The following is a 16,405-nucleotide window of genomic DNA, read 5'->3' on the forward strand; positions in this document are numbered from 1 at the left end:
CCATGCTCCCTGGGGCTTCCCGGGGGAAGGCACCGGGCACCAAAGTAGAGTGACACCAAGACATCCCGGAAAGGGTAGTCGAAGGAGGAGCAGGGCACCTTCTAAGGCAAAACTGTGAAGGGGTGGGAGGTGGGGGGTTGGTTGGGCCTGGTGGTGGGTATTATGGAGGGTACGTATTGCATGGAGCAGTGGGTGTGGTGCATAAACAACGTATTCTGGTACACAGAAAAGAAATTTTAAAAATTTAAAATTTAAAAAAAAAAAAAAGCCAAAGTGAACTGTCGGATTTGGTGGTTTGCACAAAGCAGGGAAGTCCTGACTTTAAGAAGAAAGACGCCCCAGGGAGGGATGCGGCAATTTTCTAGGCTCTTCCCACCCGAGCCTCCTGAAAGGCTTGTGTCCAAAGACTTCCTGTCAAGGAGTATGAGAAAACGTCTGTGGGTTTTGCTCTTGTTCTTGTTTGTTTGTTTTTTGCCTAAATATATACCGTTGCTTAAATATACACCGTTTGCTCAGAATTACTGATTGTTACCTTGTCACATTAGCTTGTTTTTGACTGAAACCAATTTGAAAGTAAGTTGCAGACATCGTGAGATATTCGGCTGTGTGTCTGCTAAGAGTATGTATTCGCCTTCATGCCACAATACCATTAGCACACTTTAGAAAGTTAATACCAATTTAATAATATTGAACACAATTCATATTCAGATTTTCCCAGATCTTCCCCAAAAGATCCTTATAACTTCTTTTTTCAATCCAGGATTCATTCCAGGATCACATCGTGCATTTGATTTTCAAGTCTCTTTATTTTTGTTTAAGATTTTATTGATTGATTGATTGATTGATTGATTGATTTTATTTGAGAGAGAGAACACAAGCAGAGGGAGGGGCAGGCAGAGGGTGAACTAGGATCCCCACTAAACAGGGAGCCCCACGTGGGGCTCGATCCCAGGACCCTGGGATCATGATCTGAGTCAAAGGCAGATGCTTAATGGAGACACCCGGGTGCCCCATCATGTCTCTTTAATTTTGTTTTGTCTAGAATAGTTCTCCTACCATGTTGTCTCCTATGATACTGTTTTTGAACTATCCAAGCCAGTTATTTTGCACAATGCACCTCGATTGTATTTTTGTGACTTTTTTCCACCTAATGAGATTCAGCTCAGGCATTTTGGCCAGGAATACCACAGACAGGAGGTTGTGTTCTTCCCAGTGCATCATACCAGAAGACTCACAATGTCACTCTGTTGCATGGTTGGGCATGTTGAGTTTGACCCCTTGGCTACAGTGATGCCCTCTAGATAACTCTGTTGTAAAGCTGCATTTTCTCCCTTATACATAACAAGCCAACCTGAGCACTGAGACTTCAAGGCTGAATAAAATCTGGAAGGAGAAGAGCAATTGCTCAAGGTGGAGTGAGAAACCGTGATTCGTTGACAATTCCATGAAAGAAGAAAATTAATGCAAGAATTTGGGGGGTGAAAGTTAGTGCTCCCCTCCTGCACTTCTTCCCCCACTGTGTCTCTCCCTGCCCCCTGCCCTCCCTCTTCCCAAGCATCTTTGGAGATGCTGGCCAGGGCAATCACGGAATACTCTGGGTTTATGGGATGAAGGTTTGAGCAGTCGTATTTTCAAATAAAAGGAAAAGGTAAGCCAGAATGCTGGCAGAATGGGCAGCCCTGAGGTGGCAGGTGGTTTGTTTGTGGTAATGAACCCTATTTGTTCACGGCCTCCTCTATCCAAGCCCTTTGGTAACACCCTCTCACGGGGGCTCTGAACTTCACCAGATGACTTGCTTTGGCCAACAGGACGACAGCAAACCATACAAGCAGAGAATGAAGAAGTGTTTGTTTACACATCGGAACCTGCCCTCTTGCTGGTCTTGGAAACTTGAGTTCCAAGGTTATGTGGATGAGGCCAGGCAGGTCTGCTGGAGCAGGAGAGACCGCATGGGCCAGTCACTCCTGTCGCCCCCGTCTTCAGCCGGAAAACCAGCAGATAGATGAATAAAGCCATCCAAGACCACCTGGCCCACATCCAGCTCACCAACCGACCTCAGACACATGAACAAGCCCAGATGAGGTCAGTCACACCTGGCCCACATCAGCAGAACTGCCCCGCTGACCCACTGACTCATGGGAAGTAAAGAATATTCTTATTTCAAGCCATTAGATGTTGGAACAGTTTGTTAGAGGGCAAAAGGTAAGTGATACACTTGGGAACGACCCTAACTCACCAACTGGTTCAAGATATAAAGTGTTACCTGGTTTTTTTTTTTAAAAATCAGATCCCTTTGCACCAATTATAACCTTTCTCAAAACAAAATGAACACTGAATCCTCAGCAGGTTCTCCAAAGAAAAAACCTAATATAGCTTCAGGAGAGTCTAAATCCAATTGAATTCAAAATCCGTATCTTGTGAATTTCCACATACACACTTACTTTAGTACAAAAAGACATATATGTGCATTTGAAGAATACATTGGAACATTCTAAATGTTCTTTAGCCAGGACTTAACATAAATACACTGTTCAGTAGAAACTCCCCAAACCTCAATAAAGGTCAGAGAATCCAACCTCAAGGAGTAAATGTGTTGAAAATGTTTAAAGTAGTCAGAAAATCCCATAGATTGTTCAGACTTTGCTGTATATTAGAATCATCTGGATAAGATTTTAAAAATCCCAATACCCAGGCCATACCCCAGACCAATAAAGTCAGAATCCCTGGGAATAGGCCTCATACCTTTATTTTTTTTTAGCGCTCCCCTGGTGGTTCCAGTGGACAGCCAAGCCCGAGGAGCAGGCTCACTCACCAAATGTGCCTGCTTGTAAGTAGATCCACAGATGTAAGTCATTCGCAGTCTGGGTAATTTAGAAGCAAGGAGACAGCGCACAATCCATTCACCCTTGCACGTTCCACCACACTCTACCAAAGCGTCAGAAGGCATGTCCATTCATCTCTGATTTCTACTTCTGCCAATTTAATATTCAAGGAGGGCAATGTAAAATGAGTGATCTGATGATCAAACTTCCCAATTATCCAGTAAATCTTAATGCCATCTTTCCTTTTCTAGAATGTCTCCTGAGCTCTGGGCAGTTATGAAAATTCCCCAGAAGGTATCCAGCTGTTTGATTAGCGGATTAAATAATACAATGATTCTCTCACCAGCCTGCTCCACTCGGAGGATTCCCTACTCCTCTCCCTGCCTGGCTGGCAGCAAACAGTTCTAAATCTATTTGGAAAATTATTCTTGGCTCATTCTTCTGAGTTCCTTGGCCCTGACCTCCTAACAATTTTATGGCTTAACCAAGGGAGTCCTAAAACTGTGTGCACGAAAAGTCATGGCATCTTCCCTGGGACTCTCCCGTTGGGTGTTTTGTGGCTCGGAGGTTCTGTCCACGTTTTACAAGCTCACTCCTCCAAGTTCTCTGCAGCTTTTTAAGCCAACGGTCTCTAAAACAAGCCAAACTGTTGTTCTCCCTAGACTTTTCAAACCTTCCAAGGCAACATCAAACCATTAACTGCCTAAGTCATGTCACATCTAGAGCATAAGACATGCTGTATCAACTTCAGTATCTTCTGAATGAGAAGAAAGCACACGAGGATGGTGGGATTAGAAAACCTTTGGTGACTTCACACGATTCCACCAATCGTGCCCCAGCTGCTAATGGCAGCATCAGCATCTCCCGCCGTGCTTGACCCTCCCAGCCAGAGTTGATATTGACATATCGTGAATCGAATTGAGTCAGGGTTATTCTGTGGTATCACACAGGCTGTGGACTATGAAGCAGAAACCCTAGGAACAGTCTTGAGTCTCAAAAATATTCTGAGGTCAAGTAAGTCGATCTCCATCTACAAGAGGAGCAAATGACTTGTCATGTCTCAACGGCTAAGAGAATGACATTTTGAAATGTGTGCCTAGCTCTGTCGGGTCTAAAGGGATGGTGAGGAGCTAGGAATGAGCCATCAGAGGCGGGGTGGGGGGGGGCTCAAAGGAAATTTAGCAATTCCATGTCCCTAGAAGGGCAGGGAAGTGAAGCCTGAGGGAAGGATGGCCCAATGGGAGTTCTTGCTATGCAGGGAGAAAAAGGAACCAGGGGACCCCCGACACAGCCTGGAGTTTCATCAAACAGGAAAAGCACAGAGTGGGGAGGAAAAACAGACCCAGAAGAGACCAGCGGCTTTCCAGAAGCACAGATGGGGTTTCATGTCTAATATGGAACACGGTTGACAATTACAAACAGATTTCAGAAAACCATGAGCCAGTTTATAGGAGTGGGTTCAAGCAGAGTTCAAAAAGGAAAAATCTGATTGCCTTCTCTGAGCCAGGTCTCCTGGTTCTGGAGGGGCCAAGTGACGCCCTCCAGACCCCACTCATCCCTGCTCCCCCTCCTGACAGACATGATCCCCTTCCATCTCAGGTGCTTCCAAGTTTCTAGAATGAAAATGTCCTGCAGGTGAACTCCTATTCTTTCCTTTAATAAATCATTTGTTTTTCAGTGCTAAGTCTCAAAATTGTGCTATATTTCACTCAGTTATTTGATGAGCCTAGGTGATCTCTATTTTCCTTTCCTAGCTATACATATTAACACACTTAACTACTTCACTTTAATCAAGTTCACCATACTTACAAAAGTTACAGTTTCTTCACAGAATGTACCAGCCCAAAGTACCTCTAGCTCCACTGTAATATCATCTGCCTGAAAGAGGTAGGATGAAAAATGCTAGAGCTACTTTTATTCCTGGGTAGGGGTGCAGAAGGAAGGAGTGCTACATCCCCACCCACATCCTTGGGGGAGACCAAGTGATTATGCCTACCTCCATCCCAGCCACAGCTAATTGGACCAGAAGTGGACAAGGGTTCCCATTTGCTGTTGTCTGAGTTGTGCACTACATAAGGAAATGGGGGGGGGGGGAGGTGCAAGTGAAACCTGAGTGCATATACTGGCTCAGGGCTATATCTGCCTGGAAAAATTATGCCTTTTCCAAATAACACAAATGTCCCTTATGGGCTAGTGACCGACCACCTGAGCAGGTGCCTGACCCAAGTTGGCTCAGGTAAATTCTCTTTCTTTCCTAGACATGTAGGATTCTTGGGCTTTAAAACTGAGAAGTCAGATGGAGCTGGGTCTGAGCCAAGGAGAGAGAAGAACAGACCAAACACACAGAGAGATGAGGATACAGAAAAACAGAACTGGAACTTGGAGACACAGACATTGTGGCGACCCTCCAGCTGTGATTCTGGCTGCTAAGAGCTCTGACTAAGTTTCCCCTCTTCAGCATCTGCAGTCCAGGTAATTGAGAAGCAAGAACATAGCACGCGACCCCCTCTCCCCTTCCGATTCCACTCTCTGGCATGGGCTGGTTCAAGTCCATTTCTGGTGGTTGCAACCAGTGATGACTGACTCAGACGAAGGCCTGGGGAAAACCTACATCCTGGGTGCTTGCCATGCATCATCTGAGTTTTGCGCCTGGTCAGAATAACTTTCCCCATTATGTCCACTGATGGGGCCCCCTGATGTGAGGAAGGTTCACCAACATCGGCAGCTTTCTCCTCAAGAAGACTTCTCACTGGCTAACCACCTGACCAGCTGGCTCTGAACCAATCGTTTGGCCTTTAGAAAACATTTGTGCAAAACTCTGTGATTGCTTTCATTCATTCCCCAGTTAGCTTTTCAAAAACATTGAAAATGTCACAAAGAATATCGTCATTTACGTAGTACCAAACAACTGGACAACTTTTGCTTTGGTTTTGTATGTGTATTCTTTGTTAGACAAAGTAACCCGTGTCTTCTGTGCATCAGTTTAAAAATGAAGACAAAGGGGGGTGCCTGAGCCTCTGCCTTCTGCTCAGGTCATAATCCCAAGGTCCCGGGATCCAGCCCCACATTGGGCTCTCTGCTCAGCGGGGAGCCTGCTTCCTTCTCTCTCTCTCTCTCTGCCTACTTGTGATCTCTGTCTGTCAAATAAATTTTTTTAAAAAATGAAAACAAAGTAAAAATTAATCCGTAATTTTACCGCTCAGAAATAATCACAGCAAACATGTTGCAGTTTCTTTTTCGAGATTTTTTTTCCTATGTCTGAAACATTTGGATTATAACCAGCTTTCTATGACAAAGCATTGCCTTCTTGGATGGCTGGCCTGGCTTGGTGTGCTATTTTCATTAATAATAGTCTTTAAAGTGAAGTTGACAGAGCTTAGGGGGGAAAAGTCATAATCGGAGTAACCTATCCAAGCAACCATTAGGCACGGTGAAGACACTGTTTTGGCATTTGGAGTAGACGTGGACGATTGACTCTACTTAAAATCATAGAAACAGAAAGTAGTAACAAAGTGATTGCCAAGAGCTGGAGGGAGGGAGAAGGAGGAATTGGTATTTAATGGGTATAGAGTTTCAGTTTTCCAAGGTGGGAAAGTTCTAGATATCCATTGCACAACAATGTAAACATACTCACCATTATTGAACTCCATGCTTAAAAATGGTTAAAATTGGGGCGCCTGGGTGGCTTGGTGGGTTGGGCCTGTGCCTTCAGCTCAGGTCATGATCTCAGGGTCCTGGGATGGAGCCCCTCATCAGGCTCTCTGCTCATCTTTCTCTGCCTGCCTCTCTGCCTACTTGTGATCTCTCTCTGTGTGTGTCAAATAAACAGATAAAATCTTTTAAAAAATGGTTAAAATGGTAAATCTAATGTTATATGTTTTGCACTACAGAAAAGAGGTATATATTAAAGAAGACAGATTATTATTTACTAGTTCTGGGATAACCAGATTTTTGCTTAAACCCGTCCAATAGCAAAATGAGCTCCCCTTAGAGTGAGTGCTGTCTGCAAAGAAGATGTATAAAGAGTCATTATCCTGGGGACGGTATGTGCTATGCTGAGTGCTGTGAAGTGTAAACCTGGTGATTCACAGACCTGTACCCCTGGGGCTAATAATACATTATATGTTAATACAAAACAAAAACAAACAAACAAACAAACAAAAACCAAGAGTCGTAATTCCACCAAGAACTTCCTACTTTCAGAAAAACAGCAACAATCAGGAATTCAAGGCATAACCTAGAAGCCAGACTCTAGCTCTGGGAAGCTCTGGGAAACTCAAACCCACCAGCAGGGCCTCAGAAAGGTCACAGGTGTGAGCTCACTTTGGAAGGTGCATGAAGTCAACAGGGAGATGGGTGACTTCCAGACTCCCTGCAATTCAATATCCAGAGACTCAGCTTGAATTAGCTGGCCTTAAAGAACAGCAAAATTGGGCGCCTGGGTGGCTCAGTGGGTTAAGCCTCTGCCTTCAACTCAGGTCATGATCTCAGTGTCCTGGGATCGAGCCCCCTGTGGGCTCTCTGCTCAGCAGGGAGCCTGCTTCCCCATCTCTCTCCGCCTGCCTCTCTGCCTACTTGTGATCTCTCTCTGTCAAATAAATAAATAAAATCTTAAAAAAAAGAAAAAGAACAGCAAAATTGCAGTCAAACTGCAGTCTGAACTCTAGCTCTCTAGCTCGGCAGAGTACAAAGTGAGGGGCATTCTATGGGAATTGAACACCCCTCAGATAAAAGCCACAAATATCAAGGAGCCATTGCCATTGAACAAAAGCTGGAGGTGGGGGTAGTAGGGGGGTGTGAGGATGGAACTGGGAGAGAGTGCAGGCAACTCTGGGTCTTCAGACACGACAAGGTCAATGGGAGCCTCACTCCTTCTCCTCTTACCTTCCAGGGTAAGTATAAATATGAATATTCACAATATCCTATCTTTTTTTTAAAGGTTTTTATTTGTTTATTTATTTATTTGACAGAGATCACAAGTAGGCAGAGAGGCAGGCAGAGAGAGAGGGGGAAGAAGGCTCCCTGCTGAACAGAGAGCCTAATGCAGGGCTCGATTCCAGGACCCTGGGACCATGACCTGAGCCGAAGGCAGAGGCTTTAACCCATTGAGCCACCCAGGCACCCCAACAATATCCTATCTTTGTAGTCTCTTGTCTGCCTTTCTCCTCTTTCTCTTTTTCCAGGCTCATCTCCAACTGGAGGTCTCTTGGTTGGGAGGCTGGGTTTCAATAAGCACTATGTGTCTGTGTATGGCCCCTTTTAGCCTCTACCTCTGTTTTTACAAGGGGAAGCCCCGTGGCCCCAGCTGGTCCTGCCCACACCCTCATCCTCCCTGTTCCTTATAAAAAGCTCCTTGGGGGCCAAGGACAGCTTTGAGTGGAGGAGAAAGTACAGGTATCCTAAGATGGGACTCAAAGTGTTCCCTTCCCCTAGCCCAGCCCCCACCCCCATCTCCCACCCATCATTTCCTCAAAGTCAGGGGCAAGGGCACCAATGTTCCATGACCTTGGATGTCTTTGTTTAAAGACATCTTTTATTTCTTCTACTGAGTATGTCTCTGATGGGAGCGAGAAGACTTGGGAGCTCCAGTCTTATTGTCAGCTTATGCTAAAGGGATGTCAGCGTGGGAAAAATGTGCCACCAGCTAGACCGTGTGGACTCCAGAGCTGGGAGCTACCCCAGCACCCCATGGCGCTCATCCTTATGGAAACATCTCTGAGCATAAATGTCAGTTGCTTTCTATTTAAAAAGAGACACCTGTGCATGATTCAAACCACTTATGGGGGATATAGTTTCTTAAAACCTACTTCCCGTTCCCTGAACAAGGTGTATCTTTTAAGACGGTACCTCTCACCTTCCCCAGCTTGGCCCCGGCCCAGATGCACTCCGAGCTGCACAGAAAACTTTGCATTGACTAGCAAAGTGTGTTCCAGAGAGCCGGGACTCAAAATCCTGTTGATGTGTTCCTGGTCTTCACTTTCTGTTCCTGCCCCCGTGTGTTCTTTCAGGGCCATTTCCAACTAGTAGAGGTTCAAACATGTCCACACTGCATTAAATATGGGGGAAAAGTGCAACACTGATTTTGTACTTAAGAAAAAAGAGTATTCACACAACCGGAGCTGTTACAAGAGATTACAAGCAAGAAAGCAAAATGCGGTTCTGCTGGGAAGATTCTCGGCCGTTTTGCATCAGAATTCAGTAAGGTCCACTTCTTAAAGTCAAAGACTTCTATCAAGGCTAGTCTTTTCTTTTCTTTTTTTTAATGGGAACCCTGGTAAAGTATAAATACTTGAGGGGCACCTGAGTGGCTCAGTGGCTTAAGCTTCTGCCTTCTGCTCAGGTCGTGATCCTGGGGTCCTGGGATCCAGCCCCGAATCAGGCTTTCTGTCAGCGGGGAGCCTGCTTCCCCTGTCTCTCTCCACCTGCCTCTCTACCTACTTGTGATCTCTCTCTGTGTCAAGTAAATAAATAAAATCTTTAAAAAAAAAAATCTTAAAAAAAAATAGAGTAAATACTTGAACAAAAACAGGAGAATCTTACTGATACAGGGATAAGAATCTACCAGTATGGGCCCCAGGCATGTCTTTCGAGAAAGATCTTGACACATACTCCAATTTGAGAACCGCCATCCTGGTCAGTCCAGTCTGGGCTGGAACGCTCATCGTCCCTGGAGTCAAGCGGGGGTCTTGGGGATCTCATTCATTCTTCTCCCTCTTTATCCTGGCCTTTGCTTCAGTGCCATGCTCCACCCCCGAGGCAGGCAGAGTTGACCAGAGCAAGAGCCCAGTGAGGAATCCTGACCTCTGCCCAGTCTCCCTCGCCCCAGCGAAACCACAATTCTCAAGTTACTACAGCGGAAAGAGTCTGGAATTGGGAGCCTGGTGTGAGTCTCAACTCTGCCACCCACTAGCTGTGTGAACTCTGGAACTTATTAGCCTCTCTGAGCCTGTTCTCTCAACTGCTTGAGAATACCTGAATCTGGCCGGGTTCCTTGGTAACAAGCAATGGTATCCAATCCTGGATTAAGTAAGCCAAAAAGGGTAGTGACTGAGCCCATAGGCTGGCTCACAGAATCAGAGCTGCCCCGAAGGGGTTGGGCAGGCAGTCCTGGGATCAGAGACATGGGAGCAAATTGTGGTGGTTTGTGTTGTGTGGCCCTGATGCCTCCCTCCTCCATGTGTACGCGCCCTTTGCAGTGTAACTTCACAGTGTCCTCCCGCAGTAGGTAGAGGGACCTGCGCCAACTCTGACACTGCACTCCGTCACGTGCTTCAACCAATGGGATGTTAGCGGACGCCCGGCAAGAGAACCTCGGAATGGTTTTATACATTACGACTTGCTTGTTCCTGCACCTCGGCCATCACCGTGCGAAGGACACACTCAGATGAACTTGACAGAGGTGAGAGAAAACAACGGGGCCCACCGAGAATTACGGTACAACCATGCAAAGTAATGCCCAAGTGGCAAATATTCACACACACACACACACACACACACACACACACACCCTCGCTATTTCTGTGCGTGCCTTCCAAATGACAGCAATGACATCTCATTGCAGGAGGACGCTCTGATCCCAAGGTTATTCTCTGCTCTTGGGCCAGGCCAACTGAAGAGCCTGGGGAATTGACACCCGCCCCCCCCCCCACACCCCCCTCAGGAGATGACTGCGAGCTCCCTCACCCCCTCTGCTGGTGAAACTCTAGAGCACTTGTTTCATGCTTTCTCCCAGAGTTTCCCCGCGGGGGGTTGGGGGGGGGGCAATTAAGTTCCATTTGCCCACAGTAGTAATTTGCATGGCTTCCCACCATTTTGTTGGCTGCTGCCCCTTCCCTGTCCCACTTTTCTACCCCCCTAATTTCATTTCTTGGGATCACCTCCCCAGTAAACTCAGTGCCCTCAAATCTTTATCTCAGGATCTGCTTTTAGGGGAACCCAAACTCAGACAGTCTACTTGCCCCTTAGGGCATGAACAAGTCTCATTCTTTTTACCATTCAAGTTAAATAACTCAGAGACCTGTGTTACCCATAGCGAAAATGGCTTTCGTCCTCTCCTGACTCCTCCCATCCTGAGCCCAAGCATCCCTCTGAGTTTAGCCTGGTTTGCATTTGAATGTATATGAGAAAGTCCAGATAACAGGGGTCCCTTCTAAGGGGCTGGACTGTGGAGAGGAGGAAGCATGCAATTTTTTACTTTTTCTCTTATGTGAATGTGTTCCATGTGTTGGCCCCGAAATGCAGTCACAGGAAGGAGTTGTGTCCTTCCCTGAGCTCAGGGAGAGACAGCATGTGAGCCCTTGGGCCTTTACCCAGAGGGAGAAGCCCAGGAGCAAAAAAAAAAAAATGAACACCCCAATATCTCATAAAACTAAACCCTTTCCAAACCCAACCAAGATGGCTCTTGGCTTGACAGCCTCGATCTTTCTGATCATCTGTGTTGTTACCCTCTTATGCATCCATCCTTCCAGAGAACAATGCCATTCCCACCAAGAAGGTTGTATTAACTGAACTTTCCTTTACTGAGACCGATAATGACCTGCTTCTTGCAAGGACTTTGCTCTCTCAACCCACCCTGTCCCTACCACTTCCTCTTTCTGAGAGCTCTGAGAACTTTTGGAAAGTTTTTAAAAATAATCACAAATTTCTAAACAAAAGTCTAGCTTTCATGCAAACTAGAGAGAGAGAGCACAAGCAGGCGGAGCAGCAGGCAGAGGGAGAAGCAGGCTCCCCACTGAGCAAGGAACAGGATGTGGGACTCCACCCCAGGACCCTGGGATCATGACCTGAGCCCAAGGCAGACACTCAATGACTGAGCCACCCAGGAGCCCCAAACTACCGCGTTCCAGTGTCTCCTTCCGGAGGTAGGGAGTGCGCTGGTGGGCACAGAGCTTGATGCCTCCTCTCACTCCCAATTACAGTCTTCCTGGCACTGTCTTGGAAGCAGACAGAAACCAGAGAAAGAAAAATACCCTACCTGGGTCAGGTGAGTCAACCAGCACATCTTACAGATCCACTCCTTCTAGAATGCTGTGAAAACTGGGTAGATGGAATGAAGGGTAGAAGTTAGTGCCAATGCTCCTTGACCCACTTTTTCTAACAATAATTCGGAAAGCTTAATTACATTTACTTGCAAGTAATTTAAAAGTTTACCTAAAATTATATCCCACTTTTTCCAACAATAATTCAGAAAGCTTAATTACATTTACTTGCAAAGTAATTTAAAAGTTTACCTAAAAATACATCTACAGTTGATAACAAGGGCAGCTTCTTAATTTGATGACTAATTACTCCATGAGAGACACATGGAGACACAGAAAAATAACTTGAGGTGAGTTTCTTGGAAACAGTGCTCCTCCTTACCGTATTTGGGATGACTGAGAGGACACCCTGCGTGCAGAACCAAGGTCAAGGGTAAGAGAAATTGCCGAGAAATCCTGCTTTGGATGATTGCCTTCTTAGGGCTTCAGCAGATATTTGCTTATTGATTCTGGTCCAACCCCTGGTTCTCACTTCCACCAAAGACTGGGAAGTACAAAATGGCGAGACCCTATGGACTTGAACGTGGCAATCTCTATCCAAATTACAAATGCTTTTGTTATTTATTTATTTATTATTTATTATTATTATTATTACTGCTTCCAGCAATACCACTTTTAGGAATTTATTACCCAACTTAATGTGCTCGCTTTGGCAGCATATATACCAACTTATTTTCATTTGCACATATACAAATAAATGTGACATACAGTTATTTACCGAAGCACTGGTAATTTTATACTATAACACTATGTATAGCAGTACATTAGCCAAACATTAGGAAATAACCCAATTTGTAATTTAACAGACATAGTTTGAAAATATTAAGCCAATGTGTCCAACTTAAAAAACTTAAGGGAACTTAAAAAAACCTGTAGTGTATCCACACAACACACTAGTCTACAATTGTAAAAAAAAAAAAAAAAAGAAGAAGTAGCACTCCATATTTTGATACAGAAACTTCTTTGAGGGAAATAAATGAGAATATATCTTTGAATCTGTCAAAAGAAACACTAGGAAAATAGATGTAAAACAAAAGGTGCAAAGGGAAAAAGAGAGGAGGACAGAGGTGAGAACGATGCCTCTCGAGGTATCCTTTTGTGTATGTTTTGATTTTTGAATCATGTGAATTTTTATTGATTCAAAAATTTTTATGACAAGGTGGTCTTTTATAAAAGACATTTTTAATCACATTTTAATCAAGTGTGGAAATATGGGAAGTTCAGGTTGTTTGTTTCCAGTTCCTTGTTAAACTAAAGAATGCTGCTATCAACGTCTTTGCAATGAAATCTTTAACTGCTCCGTTCATTATTTCCAGAGGAAAACCCCATTAAAATATAATTTCTGGGGGCGCCTGGGTGGCTCAGTGGGTTGGAGCCTCTGCCTTCGGCTCAGGTCATGATCTCAGGGTCCTGGGATCGAGCTCCGCATTGGGCTCTCTGCTCAGCAGGGAACCTGCTTCTTCCCTCTCTCTCTGCCTGCCTCTCTGCCTACTTGTGATATCTCTCTCTGACAAATAAATAGATAAAATATTTTTTTTAATGTATATAATTTCTGCATTAAAGGGTAGAAAATTTCCAAGGCTTTTTTTAATGTGTTAAAAAGTCAAGCTCCAGAAAATCTGTACCCACTTTTTTTTATTTTTTATTTTTTTTAAAGATTTTATTTATTTATTTGACAGAGAGAAATCACGAGAGAGGCAGGCAGAGAGAGAGGAAGGGCTCTTCATTGAGCAGAGAGCCCCATGCGGGACTCGATCCCAGGACCCTGAGATCATGACCTGAGCCAAAGACAGCAGCTTAACCCACTGAGCCACCCAGGTGCCCCCCACTTTTTTTTAAAAAGAGACTTTGTTCTTTGGAGCAGATTTAGGTTCACAGCAAAATGTAGTTGAAGGTACAGAGATTTCTCATATCCCCATACCCCCTCCCCCGCTCCCACACATGCCTCCCCCGTTACCAACATCCCACACCAGAGTGGTACATATGTTGTAATCGATGAACCTACACTGACACATTATTATCACCCAAAACCCATAATTCACATTAGGGTTCACTCCTGCTCTGGTACATTCTATGGGTTTGAACCAATGTATGAATTGACCCATGTCCACCATCATAGTATCATAAAAAGTGGTGTCACTGCCATAAAAATCCTCTGTGCTCCAACTATCTGTCACCTCCTCTTGCCTAACTTCTGGCAACCACTGATGATCTTACTGTCCCCATAGTTTTGCCTTTTCCAGGATGTCATAGAGTTGGAATGGCACCGTAGGTGGCCTTTTAAATGGGCTTCTTTCACTCAGTAATACACATTGAAGGTTCTTCAGGGTCTTTTCATGACTTGATGGAGAGCTCATTTCTTTTTAGTCCTGGATGACATTCTTTCATCTGGATGTACTCCAGATAATTGATCCATTTAACTACTGAAGGACATCTTGGTTGCTTCCAAATTTTGGTGATTATGAATAAAACTGCTATTAACCTCCATGTGCAGGTTTTTGTGTAGAATAAATTTTGAACTGCTTTGGGTAAAGCAAGCAATGTGATTGCTATATTTTGTGGTAAGAATATGTTTAGTTTTGTAAAGACCCACCAAACCTCCAAAGTGGCTGCACCATTTGGCATTCCCACCACAAATGAATGAGAGTTCCTGACATTCCACTTCCTCACCAGCCTTTGGTGTTGTCCGTGTTCTGGACATTGGCCATTCTAATAAGCATGTAGTGGTAGTTCATTGATTTTTTTTCAAAGATTTTTGTTTATTTATTTATTGGAGAGAAGAGAGAGAGAGCACAAGAGAGCATGGGTGGGGAAAAGGGACAGAGGGAGAGGGAGAGGCAAACTCCCTGCTGAGCAGGGAGCCAGATGTGGGACTCGATCCTAGGATCCCGGGATCATGACCTGAACAGAAGGCAGATGCTTAACTGACTGAGCCATCCAGGCACCCCTCATGGATGTTTTAGTTTGCATTTCCCTGATGACACATGCTTAGTTACATCTGTACATCTTGTTGTGAGGTGTCAATGAAGGTTTGGGCCAAATTTGTAATTAGTTTGTTTGTTTTCTTATTGATGAGTTTTCAGAGTTCTTTATGCATTTGGGGTAAAAGACCTTTATCAGATGTGTCTTTTGCAAATGTTTTTCTCCCAGTCTGTAGTTTGCCTTTTAATTTTTCTTGACAGTGTCTCTTGCAGAGATGACATTTTTAATCTTAATGAAGTCCAGCTTCTTAATTCTTTTCTTTTATGGATCCTGCCTTTGTTGCTGTATCTAAAAAGCCATCACCAAATCCAAGGTCATCTAGATTTTCTCCTGTGTTATCTTCTAGGAGTTTTACAGTTTTGCATTTTACAGTTGAGTCTGTGATACCCTTTGAGCTAATTTTTGTGACAGCTATAAAGTCTGTGTGTAGATTGATTTTTTTACATGTGGATGTCAAATTATTCTAGCGCCATTTGTTGAAAAGAATTTTTCTCCATTCTACTGCCTTTCCTCCTTTGTCAAAAATCAAAAGACCGTATTTCTGTGGATCTATTTCTGGGCTCTCTGTTCCCTTCCATTGATCTATTTGCCTATTCTCTCACTAATCCCACACTGCCTTGATTACTGTAGCTTTATAGTAAGTCTTGATATCGGGTAATGTCAGTCCTCCAACTTTGACTTCTCCTTCAGTGTTGTGTTAGCTCTCCTGAATCTTCGTATAAACTTTGGAATCTCTTTGTTGATATCCACAAAATAACTTGCTGGATTTTGATAAGGATTTTATTGACTCTGTGGGTCAAGTTGGGGAAAACAGACATCTTGACAAGATTGAGTCTTCCTATTGGTGAACATGAAATTTCTCTCCATTTATTTAATTCTTCTTTGATTTCTGTCATTAGGGTTTTGTAGTTTTCCTCATATGGACATTATACATATTCTGCTAGATTTATACCTAAGCATTTTATTGTGGGAGCTACTAATGTAAATAGTATTATATACTAAATTTCAAGTTCCACTTGTTCATTCCTGGTATCTAGGAAAGCAGTTGACTTTTGCGGGGGGGATGAGGAGAGAGGTTGGGGAGGGGCAGGGTGAAAGGGAGAGAACCTTAAGAAGGCTCCCCACCCAACCCCATGGGGGCTGGATCTCTCAACCCTGAGGTCAGGATCTGAGCCAAAGTCAAGAGTCCAGCATTTAACCAACTGAGCCACCCATGCGCCCCCAAACATTTGACTTTTGTATATTAATCTTGTATCTTTAAACTTTGTTATAATCATTTATTAGTTAGAGGAATTTTTTTTGTCAATTTCTTCGGATTTCCTAGACATCATGCCATCTGCAACACAGAGCATTTTATTTCTTCCTTCCCAATCCGAAAAAAGAATCTGCCCAATCTGTGTAAGAAAACCAAGGACCAGAGAGGCAATAGAAACTGCCTAAAATCAGAGCCTGGCGGGAGCAAGGTGGAGAGCTCTGGAAACAGGGCTCCAGACAGACAGGCGGGATGGGATGTGGGACGGGAAGTGGGATGGTGGTCTTTGAAAGGCCAAGGACTCGGGCAGT

The sequence above is a fragment of the Meles meles genome, chromosome 16 (assembly GCF_922984935.1).
Source record: "Meles meles chromosome 16, mMelMel3.1 paternal haplotype, whole genome shotgun sequence".
NCBI classification, from domain to species: domain Eukaryota; kingdom Metazoa; phylum Chordata; class Mammalia; order Carnivora; family Mustelidae; genus Meles; species Meles meles.